General features: G+C 37.1%; 1 non-coding gene across 1 annotated transcript; it reads left to right on the top strand.

Moving 5' to 3' along the window:
* Positions 1-4,573: 4,573 nt before the first annotated feature.
* On the top strand, positions 4,574-4,680 carry LOC126010614 (U6 spliceosomal RNA). Its single transcript, XR_007496634.1, has one exon. It is a non-coding gene; the product is annotated as a U6 spliceosomal RNA (small nuclear RNA).
* Positions 4,681-12,144: the final 7,464 nt, after the last annotated feature.

Here is a 12,144-nt window from a genome sequence, read left to right as displayed (position 1 = left end):
CTTTGTATAGTGAGGAGGCAGTGAGCATGTGTGTGTGTCTGTCTAGGTGGCCTCAGACCCTCAGTTTAGGACTGATTTGCAGAGCCAGCACTATAGTGTCTGTAGCACCCAATACACCTTTAGTCTCAGTGCTGCTTTCCCAATCCTATTTCTCTCTCACCTCTAAAGCATCCCATGAGCACTCATACTCTTTTCTCATGAGGGTTTCTACCCACTTTTGCTGACAATGACATGATACCCTGAGCTTAGATAAATGATAACTTTTTTAATTTAATCCACAGTAACTCCTCAATTGTCACTTTATTCACACATCACAGACTCTGGAGGAAGAAGCTGTCCTCTGTCTTATAGGAATAGATCTTCCACTTCATTCCTCAAGCTCTTAACAGCTACAAGACCAAGAACAAATAGAACAATTAACTTACTGTTCACCAGAAAATCGATGTGTTTTTCTCAATCCTTTCTAGAGTTCTCAAAATAACACTATGCATTTTTTCTTAAGAAGCTTATAATTTTAAGGTATGAAGTGTTTTATGATCACAGAAATATTTTGAGAAACTTTCATAGCTCAGCACCAGAAAATGTGGCTCACTTTAAACATCCCTGACTCTAACATGAGTTGTACATATGGAGGGTCTAAATGGCTGACCATATCAGATCTTTATTGACCTTTATCTTGATCACAGTACCAGGATTAACTGGAAATTTTCTTAGGATAGAGATTGCTACAACCTGACTCCAGTATCTGATTCTGATGTTAGTCTTGGGAATTTGCATTTGTAAGAAGTTCTCATGTGATTGGGTTACTGTTGAGTCAGAAACCACATTTTCAAAACCACTAGCAATGTAAATAATGCCAGAGAGAGAAAATTAGAATAACAGTCTAGTAGCAGAATGTCTAGGCCACTTGGACATGACTTACACATTTTCCCCTAAGTGTAACCTAACAAAAGTGTGTTTGGCCAACTAAAGTAAAAAGCTGTATATCACAAGGACCATTGTAGTGTTTTAAAATTCATAATAGCTATGATTTGGAAAACCCAAGTGCCCAATGACAGGTGAGTAGCTAAAGAGATTGTAGTCAATATGCACATTAGGATTCTACTGAATGTAAAATGATGAAATATTGCCCCCACATTTTTTGTGGGAAGGGTTATGATAACACATAGCAGTGCTCAGAGGCTGGATCCAGCTATCTCCTTGGAGTGAGTTAGCTAATACTTGGAGGACCACGTATTTCTAGAGATCAAACCCTCGTGTCCCAATGCAAAGTATGTGTGCAATGTCTTGAACCCTCTCTCTAATCCAAAATCTTGTCTTTTGCTACAACATGGATGGGAACTGGAGGGCAACAAGTTGATTGAAATAAGTCAGAAAGAAAAAGACAAATGCCAGATAATCTTGGTCATAGGTTGTGCAGAGGTAAAGCAAGAGAACAGAGAAAGCTAATCCTTGCATATTCTGCAGAACAGAGGTAGTAAAAGTTGTGGGGGGGTGGTAGGGTACAAGGTGCGAAGAGCTTCAGTAGTTAGTGCTGGAGGTAGGAGTAGGATGGAGTGTTACTTTGTAAGAATTTACTTTGGAAGAATATAAGCCAACAAAAATCACAAAAATCTGGAAAAATACCATCTTACAAGGTGAATAGAAGTTTTGCCATATCTAGGGAGAAAAGTGGATTCGATTGAGAGAAACTTGACACTGGGAGATTGAAATCCATGTCCTCAGGCTCAGCTACCTGGATTCCCACAACACAGAGCAGTAGCCTTTGTAAGGCTTAGGGAAAAACTGTGATCTTTACTATTTGTGGCCTGCAGTGCCATTAGCATTTCACTTTGGATGTTAGTGAAGGAAAAAGTGTTTATCTTTTGGGGGGTGCCATGGGGAGGGCATACCCAGCAGTGCTCTGGTGCTTCTTCTCCTGGCTCCATACTCAGAAAACCATATGATATTGGGGTCAAACCCAGGCCCCAACATGCAATGCTTGAGTTCAGTCCTTTGAGAATCTCCCTGCATATTTTCTCCCCTTCAGGTCACTTTACTTTCTTTAAACCCTGGATTTAGTCCAGCCTATTCATATGTAAATTGAAATCAAAGTTACAAAGAGAGAATATACTTTTCTTAATTAAAACAAAGGAACATGGGGGGAAAAAAACTAAAGGAACTGATAATACATGAAATAGACTGAACAAATAAATTAGTGGATTATGTATGCATAGAAGAAAAGTAGCATTTTATGTCCTCTTCTTGTATGAGATAACTACACCACTTAAATTATATCACTATGATTATTGATTCACCTGATTGCAATAGTGATCTAAAAGTTGTGATCAGTGATATTTAGAAAGATAAAGTTGAAGAATTGTAAATAATTCCTCACTCCTCATGCCCCAATTCTAAGGAGAAAGGAGAAGCAGGTCTGGAATGGACCACTGTAGAAAATAATCAGGCTGGAGAGAGATGAAACATAGATCTAGGGACCATTCCACCACGTGGAGAGAGGGTGGGGGTCATGGGGGAGGAGAAAGAGAGAGATACTCTTGAACCGTAGTTTTTATTGAGAAGAATAGGGCCACACTCATCATGAGTATAGAAAATATTGGGGTAGAGAGCCTATCCAAAGGTTCTTCCTGCCCAGGTGGGAATTAGATATGTAAAGAGGAAGCCACAGTGGTTAAGGGAAATGAAGTCTGATAAACCATACTCAAATAGGGAAAAACTGATTATACCAACAGGGAATAAAATTTTTCTAGTCCATGTCTTATAACTACAAGTTTACTGTGAGTACTTGCCACTAGTTTGTTTTTCCATCTCCCAGAATTATCCTTAGCTGAATGTTACATGTTACAAGTCACACATGTAATTGTACCTAAGGAAGAGATAAAAAACTGGGGCGGAGGCTGGAGAGATACCATGGAGGTAAGGTGTTTGTCTTTCATGCAGAAGGTCATTGGTTTGAATCCCGGCATTCCATATAGTTCCTCGAGCCTGCCAGGAGTGATTTCTGAGCATAGAGCCAGGGGTAACCCCTGAGCGCTGCCGGTGTGACCCCAAACCCCCAAAAAGTACACAGAAAAAAAGAAAAAGTCTGGGGCATGGACCAGAGACATGGTTTAAAAGCATGCTGGGTATACAAGAGCTCTAGGATCAATCCCCTGTAACTTGTTTTCCTGAGCACTTTGGGGAAAACCCAAACACCAAGAATTTGTCCTGACGGTCATAAGACCCAGAAACAACAAAAGAAAAAGATTGAAAACTGTGAGCACACCTTGAGGTGGAGGCTTGCCTCTGTCCTGTGTGGCCTCAGAACTCTAAGGGAACTTGGAGTAATTTCTTTCTGATTCCTAATCTATTGTAAACATTTTGGATCAAGAACCCAAGAGCAGAGATTCACACTGAGAGCTGAGGACTGGAAGGCTAGACATCTAGGAGAGGAGAAAACAAACCCAGGGAAACCCTGACATAGCAAGCAGATGAGTGACTATACCAGAGATCATAAACTAAACAACGAATGAGTTCTGTCTGGTAACCTAGTAATCTCCTCAGAATTCCTACTTTGTAAACACCACACAACACAACCTGATTTGGAGGGTGTGCATTGCTGCTTTCCATCCCAAAAAGGAAATCAAATTCCTTCTCATGGCTGAGTCCCATTTCTGGTAATCGAATTACTGAGGAGTGCATCCTCTCAAACTCAAGGCTGAGCCCAGTGTCCATTAGCCATTAAGTGATATTGCATTAATAAACCCAAGTAGGGGGATGATGTTACACTGGAAATATGTCTGGAGGATTTTTATTATCATTCTAACATATGAGGGTGCCAGATTCATTTCTTTCCACCCAAGGTAAACTAAGCTCGGTATTTAGAGAGATTAAGTCTTTCAAGACTAGCCTAGGTTAGCATTTAAGACACTTGTGGGCAGTAATAAGCCTCGATAGACTTCTGTGTTTGTCCTGAAAGTAGAATAATGTGGAGATATGTAAAGCAAATCACAATCAGGAAATTGAGTGTGTGGAAACACACACACACACACACACACGTTTTTACTTTATTGGTGACTTACTTCCTTTGGTGAAGGGTCATAGTCAGCAGTGTTCTGGGGCTCCTGATACAGTACTCAGTGAGCACCCTGTGCAGAGGATTGAACCTGTTCCTCCTGACTGCACAGCGTGCGCTCCACAGTTCATGAACTTTGTCCTTGGCCCCAAAGACACATTTAAATGTCTGATGTAGAATAGTCTCACTCATATGTGGGATTTAAGAAAAACAAAAGACAGCATAATAATAACACCCAGTGACAATAGGGATGAGGGATCAGCCCATGATAACAAGCTTATCACAAAGAGGGGAAGTGCAGATAGAGAAATTACTGCACTAACAGTTACCATGACAACAATAGAAAGAGAAATACAGTGCCTGTCTTGAAGACAGGTAGGGATTTGGGGGAAAATGGAGACAATGGTTATGGGAAAGTTGCACTGGTGAAGGGGATTGTGCAGTTTATGGCTGAAACCCAATTACAAACATGTTTGTTACCATGCGCTTAAATAAATAATTAAAAAAAATAAATGTCTCGTGCTCGCTTCAGCAGCACATATACTAAAATTGGAATGATACAGAGAAGGTTAGCATGGCTCCTGCACAAGGATGACACGCAAATTCGTGAAAGATTCCATATTTAAAAATAAATAAATAAATAAATAAATGTCTGATGTAGTTTATTTTTTGTTTATGAATTTTCATTCAAACGTATAAATTCACTTTTGTTAATTAACACTTTGCTTTAGAGTATATCCCCTGTACTTAGAATAGCATTTCCTTCTTCCATCAGATCCTCTGGCAGAACTTGGGGCACAACCCCCCCCCCACTTTTGCAGGCCTTATTTGGAGCCTTGAATAGACATTTCTGATCTTATTTTCACCTTGAGAGGATTTTTTTTAATTATTATTTTGGAGTCACACCTGGCTGTGCTCAGGGCTTAATTCCACCTGGCTCTGTACTCAAGGAATCACTCCTGCCAAGTCTCAAGGTACCTCATAGGATGCCAGGGGTCAGATCTGGGTTGGATACATGCAAGGCAAGCACCAAACCCACTATACTATTTTTCTGGCTCCCATAATCTTAAGAGAATTTTAAAAGTATATTTTCTTATGTATTTATTTATATAGGGTGACTTTTAATGGTTTTCATTGTTGTTGAAAGACCTTATAGTCTCTTGCTGGAAAAGCAACATTGTCAATTTTTATATGTCAGGTTCAGACTATTTTACTTATTTGGGGGTTTGTCTTCTATTGGGGTTAAAGGACCTACAGTAGTTAATGCCATTAACAAAGAAGATTTTATCTTGTTTCTAAGTGTTAAGTCTACAGTTATGCATTAATGATTCTTTTGTTCTCCCCCACTTTTTATGGCCTCCCTGTTAATGCTCCATTAGCCTAAGCAGGCTGCCTTTTTTCATTATGTTTTAAATCCCAGATCTTGCAATAGGTTTTAATAGAGATTTATGAGCATGAAGGAATTCCCTTCTGTCCCTTATTTTCTAACCCTAAAAGATTTTATTTATTTATTTATTTGTTTGTTTATTTATTTTTAGTGATTTTGGGGTCACACCCAGCAGTGCTCAGGGGTTACTCCTGGCTCCACGCTCAGAAATTGCTCCTGGCAGGCACGGGGGACCATATGGGACACCAGGATTCAAACCAATGACCTTCTGCATGAAAGGCAAACGCCTTACCTCCATGCTATCTCTCCGGCCCCTCTAAAAGATTTTAAAATCAGATTTAGTTGATGGATTTTATTAAATTCTTTTCTATACCTGCAACTTGATCATGTCCTCTTTCCTATAAACTTATGCTTCCTAGAATGAGCCCTATTTGATAACGATGTGTTGTTGCTCTGGTTTTTATTGTTATTTATAACATGTTACAATCATGTTACTTTCTGTTGAATATATTTACATCTGTTTTTAGACAGATGTATTTCTTTTTTTGGGGGGGGGTGTCACACCCTGCAGCGCTCAGGGGTTACTCCTGGCTTTTACGCTCAGAAATCGCTCCCGGCTGGCTTGGGGGACCATATGGGATGTTGGGATTTGAACCACTGTCCTTCTACATGCAAGGCAAATGCCTTCCCTCCTTGCTATCTCTCCGGCCCCAGTCAGATGTATTTCTTAATATTTAATATATTTAATAATATATTACATATAATTAAATAATATTATCATTTTCTCTTTTGTTCTTAGAGTTGGTATAATGGTAATACTAGCATAATAAAATTAATTGAATGACTTTTCCAAAATTGAAGATTATGACTTTAATGTGAACCTGCCCTGTAAAACAATTTAGACTTAACCAATTATAAGAGGTGTTTGGGGTATATTTTAATTGATTTTGTATTCTACAATTTTATTGAACTCATATATTAGTTGTAACAGTTTTTTATCATTTTAAAAGAAATGTTTATTATATGATCATGATTTACCAAGTTATATAACAAATATATTCAAAATATATATTCAAATATATTCAATATATATTGATGTTCCAACTTCAATACTAGTAGAAGGTGTTTGTTTTTAAATAATAGATTTAATCAAGTTTTTTTTAATCTAGGTAATCATGAAATATTTTCATTTTCCATTATTTGGTTTCTTTTCATCATGTTTTTCTTTTATCTCTCTCTTTTTTTTTTTATTTTGGTGCCACACCATCAATGCTCAAGTGTCATTCCTGACTCATACCCAGGTCAGCCAAGTGCAAGGCAAGTACCCTTATCTACTGTTTTATCTCTCTATCCCTTTCCCCCTTTCTCTTACTCACTCTTTACAGCCTATTCTAAGTATTTTGAAAGATTTTTCATAGGGTTTACTTTTTTCTTTGTAACAGCTACAGAGGAAGAGACAACCTAATAGAATGGGCAAGCCTCACAAACATCACTAAACATATACAAATACACAGGTGCATGTGCATATGGTTTACCTGTATGCCTATCTTCATACTAATATAGGTATGTGTACATATATGTATCTAGTCAAAAGGTATTTGGAGTTAGTTTGGAGGGTTCACAGCAGGTGGTGTTCAGATGCTAGATCCAGCTCTGTGCTTAGCTCAGTGGATCAGTACTGTGCAAGGTACTAAAACTAAACCTTCAGCCCGTTGAGCTCCCTCCTAGCCTTGTTAGCAGCATTCCAAATAGACCTTGAATACATTTTCTTTTGCTTGCAGCTCCTCATTCTTTAAAATATTACTTTACTAATTTGAAATTTTATTAGCCATTACCTCCTTGAATGCTGCTTCTGCCGTTTGTCTCTCTGCTTTCTCTATGGAATTCTAATTATGCTCTTGTCATACTGTCTTTTTCTCTTAACAACGTTTTTTATTTATCTTTTTTCTTTTCTTTTTTTTTGTCATTTACTTTGAATACATTCTTATTCATTTTCTTGACCCTTTTGTATAGTTAATTTCAATTACTGTGGTTTTCATTGCTGTTTCTATTCCAGTCTTGTATAGAAATCTTTAATTCCCTGCCCAAATTCAAATTACTGTTTATATTTTCTTGAAAGTATTAGATTATTTTAAGTCTCCATATCAGATAATATCTAGATTCTGGTGTAGCCTATTGTTTTTTTTTTCCTGTTTTAGCACTTTTCCTAGTGATACTACTTGCTTTTAAATCTAGGACATATAAATCATTGTAGAAATAGCTTGTGAGGTGGGATGATGCTGTTTATTCTATGGAAAGAATTTACTTTTGCATGCAAGTGTCAGGGATTCTGGTGATGCTCAACATATTGGGATTATCCTAAAATGGCAATCAGATTTCAGTTCACTTTTACTCCTAGAATGTAGCATTTGGTGGATGCTACTTGGAGATGTTCCCAGCTCCTCATACCAAATGCCACATTTTGTCCCGCTAACTTTTTGGAACATAATCATCTTAGTTCAGCTTTTAACCTGTCTTCTGATTCATCAGGGGTCAAGATTAGTCCCTCAAATCAAGCATCCTGTATTTCTTCTCCTGGAATAACCTTGTACTTTTTCACTGATTCTCTGCACTAGTCATTTTAGATAACCTCAGCAGGTTTGTTGACTAAAGCTTCCAGGTTCACCATAAAAGGAAATATAAAAATTTCTAACTGTGCAAGATAATTTTTTTCTTCAAGTTTCTAGGTCACATAGTGGAGTTGGGGATCAAACCAGGTCAGCTACCTGCAAGGAAAGCACTTTACTTTCTTTAATCTCTGGCCCCAAGCAAGACATTCTCATTTTTTTAAATTTGTTTGACTGTTTTTGTGGATTAGGGATCAAATCCAGGACTTTATACATGCAAGGAATGTGAACTACTTTTGAGTCACATACTAAGCTCCATTGATTTATATAGCCCATTACTTAGATGAATTTACCTTCCATTATCTTCATTCTTTTTCACCAGATACTTAAGAAATGTCTTGACAGTGAGTATATTGTTGGTTTTGTGTCTGTTACAAAATAGCTTCATTTTCCTGTTCTTGAAAATAATGATGTTAAACCTAGTTGGACATTTTTTAGCACAACAAAGAAACCATAATTCTACCAACTTTCAGCTTTTAGTGTTGTTGTTCACTAATCACTCGAAAGTTTGCCCTCTGACTATTTTTGACTTTTGAATTTGCAAAATGATTTCTTTTAGGTATTTTGTAAAATTCTCCACCATTACTTTTTAAAGTGCTTGTATCTCCTTTTCTTCTCATATTGCAACTAATCATTTTAGATAGTTTTATCCTTTGCTTTCAATATATTTTTCTCTTTTACATTTTTTGTATAGTTTCCTATTTATTTTTAATTTCCAAATGTTGCATTCTGGGCATATCTCCTCTGATTTTCCAGTGCATCTATCTCAGACATATGCTATCTATTATTTAACCTACTTCCTAATTACTTTCTTTGAGACATTGTATTTTCTTTTTGTTTTAGAGGTTTCATTTACTTCTTTTTAAATATGACTGATTGATTTTAAAAGTACAGGAGACCACCTGCAATAATAAAAAAGAGAAAGGTTTGGAGAAGCCACATCCCTGGCCTGACTATTCTTGACCAAATTCCTTTCAGTTAAAAAATAAAACAAATTCACTGTGCATGTCTCTAATGTTTCTATTATAAAGCATTAAAGTATGATAGACATGGAGCTAGAGTTATAGTACATTGGTAGGGCATCTACCTTGCACACTGCCGACCCAGGATGGACCCCATTTCTATTCCCGGCATCCCATATGGTCCTCTGAGTTTGTCAGGAGCAACTTCTGAACCTAGAGCCAGAAGTAACCCCTGAGCACTACCAGGTGTGGTCCAGAAACCAAACAAACAAAAAATATGATAGAAGTAATAATTCTTATATTTCCCTACATATTTAGAATTGATGGTTAGATAATTTCTCAAGTTTGATAAAACTATTTTTATTATTTAAGGGGGGTGTTTTGTTTTATTTTGTGGTGCCAGAGATCATACACCCAGGCCTCCCACAATCGAGACAAGTGTCTGTGGCTGAATATCATCTCCAATGTCAGCAAAATTGTAAAATTAAAGAAAATATCAAAATGTCCCATTGAGCATTAAAATATCTGCAGCTTCTCTTGCATAGTAATTTTATAATATTTCACTGTCATTCAAAGGGAGGATGAACTATATAAGAAAAAAATTGGTGGGCCAGAGAGATAGCACAGTGGTAGGGTGTTTGCCTTGCACATAGCCGATCCAGGACGGATGGTGGGTGGTTCAATTCCCGGCCTCCCATATGGTCCCCTGTGCCTGCCAGGAGTGACTTCTGAGTGCAGAGCCAAGAGTAACCCCTGAGCGCTTCCAGGTGTGACCCTCCCTCCAAAGAAAAGGAAAAAAAAGAAAAAACTAATCTTTTAGACTTCCTAGCCTGGGTTGCGGAGACAATGCATATCAAACACAAACAAGGATGTATTACAGATGTTCAAGAACTATACTTGTACCAAGGTAGACTAAAGCTGGTTTCTAATTCTCAGGGAACGTCATCATTTTCATGTGATTATTCTAGTTGATTTAAATTTTAGGAATTTTGAAGAATTGGTATGGTTATATATTTGATATTCATTTTACAACTATACTCACATAATTTATTGATTGTTGCAATGTATTTCAAATGTATAATCCAAACAAAATACCTAAATATTTGTTCCAGAAAAAATCTGATAACTATCCACCCCCTCATAAATATCTGCACATCTTAATGCCATTCCTGGAAGGAAAATGTTACATTTGCAGTTAACAACCATTTCCATTAGAAAATGTTCAGTGGAAAAAACAAGAAAAACATTGTTTTGTCCATTTCTATGCTTTTTCTTTAATATAAAGTGTTAAATTTCTTTTAAAATATGCCCTTGGTCATTAAAGAATGAATAATACTTGAAGCCAATTTGGGGAATTCCTAATGAAAATGTCTTCAGTGATTACAGTAAAGAACTTTGTGAAAAGAACTGGCATAGGGCAGCAATACTAGTTATTACTTTGGGGTCTTAGACCCCTGAAAGCAGTAGAAACAAGAAAAAGTTAATGGTGTAATTATTAATAGTTTACACTATTTTTGAAACTAGAGGTTTTAAATATACCAAGAATGGCTTTTCCATTTTTTGATCTTAAATCATCTGATTTCTAGTGGTGTATGTGTGTGTGTGTGTGTGTGTGTGTGTTGGGGAGAATTATAAGAACTTTGGCAGAAATGTGTGAGTTTTCAGGCTCTTTGATTAGGGAATCTGTAGTAGGGAATTCGTATTAGACTCCTACTGAATTGTAAATGAATATTGTTTGGCATTCTCTCTTGTCATAAGAAGAAAGTAATTTCTGTTGAACTACTAAAATGTAAGATGCTTATAAATAGACGTACCTAAGGAGGCTGTTGAGCTAAGACTGCAACCTAGTGGTGAGTTTCTTACTAAAAAAGTGACTTAATTAACAGAAGGTGCATTTGAATGGAAATGAGAAGTAACTCTCTGGAAGGCAGGTTTGTGTGCTTGTTAAGACTGATGTTTCCATTGAAGGTCAGCTAAAAAAAAAAGATGCTGAAACTGAATCCCTGATATTGTTCATCTTATGGGGTATAAAATGCTACCTTAACTAAAGCTGTGCTCACTTCTCTCAGTTCATTGGGATTTTTTTTTAGAGATGAAGACCTTGACTAGATTGCTTTTTCTTTCCAACACTAGTTGGACTTTGTTTTCCTACTAATTCTTCAGTCAGTTCTACTTTAGTGCCATCTTTAACTGCTTTTATTTTCACGATTGAAGGAATTCAAGTCATACTATTTTCTAAGTTTTTTTATATAAAATTTTTATTTAAGCATCATGATTACAAACATAATTGTAGTTGGGTTTTAGTCATAAACAGAATACTGCCCCCCTTCACTAGTGCAACATTCCCACCACCAATGCCCCCCTCCCTCCTTCGCAACCCCTGCTTGTATTTGAGACAGGTATTTTACTTGTCTCACTCATTAAGATAGACAGGATAGTTGTTAGTGTAGTTCCCCCCCACAACTGCACTTGCACTACTCTTTGTGGTGAGCTCCATATTATGAGCCGGTCCTTCCAGCCATCATCCCTATTGTCTCTCACCATTATTACAATAATGTCCTTAATTTTTCTTAAAACCCATAGATGAGTGAGACTAATCTGTATCTGTTTCTCTCCCTCTAACTTATTTCACTCAGCATAATAGATTCTATGTACATCACATATAGGAAAATTTCATGACTTTGTCTCTTCTGACAGCTGCATAATATTCCACTGTGTATATGTACCACAGTTTCTTTAGTCATTCATCTGGTGAAGGACATATTGATTGTTTCCAGAGTCTGGCTATTGTAAATAGTGCTGCAATGAATATAGGTGTGAGGAAAGGATTTTTAAATTGTATTTTTGTGTTCCTAAGGTATACCCCTAGGAGTAGTATAGCTGGATTATATAGAAGCTCAATGTCCAGTGTTTTGAGGAATCTCCATATTGTTTTTCATAAAGGCTGGACTAGACAGCATTCTCACCAGCAGTGAATAAGAGTTCCTTTCTCTCCACATCCCTGCCAACACTGCTTGTTCTCATTCTTTATGATGTGTGCCAGTCTCGGTGGTGTGAGATGGTACCTCATTGTTT

Source organism: Suncus etruscus, chromosome 5, assembly GCF_024139225.1.
Source record: "Suncus etruscus isolate mSunEtr1 chromosome 5, mSunEtr1.pri.cur, whole genome shotgun sequence".
Lineage (NCBI taxonomy): Eukaryota > Metazoa > Chordata > Mammalia > Eulipotyphla > Soricidae > Suncus > Suncus etruscus.
Note: the sequence above shows the minus strand (reverse complement) of the source record. Positions and strands in the feature narration are given on the sequence as shown.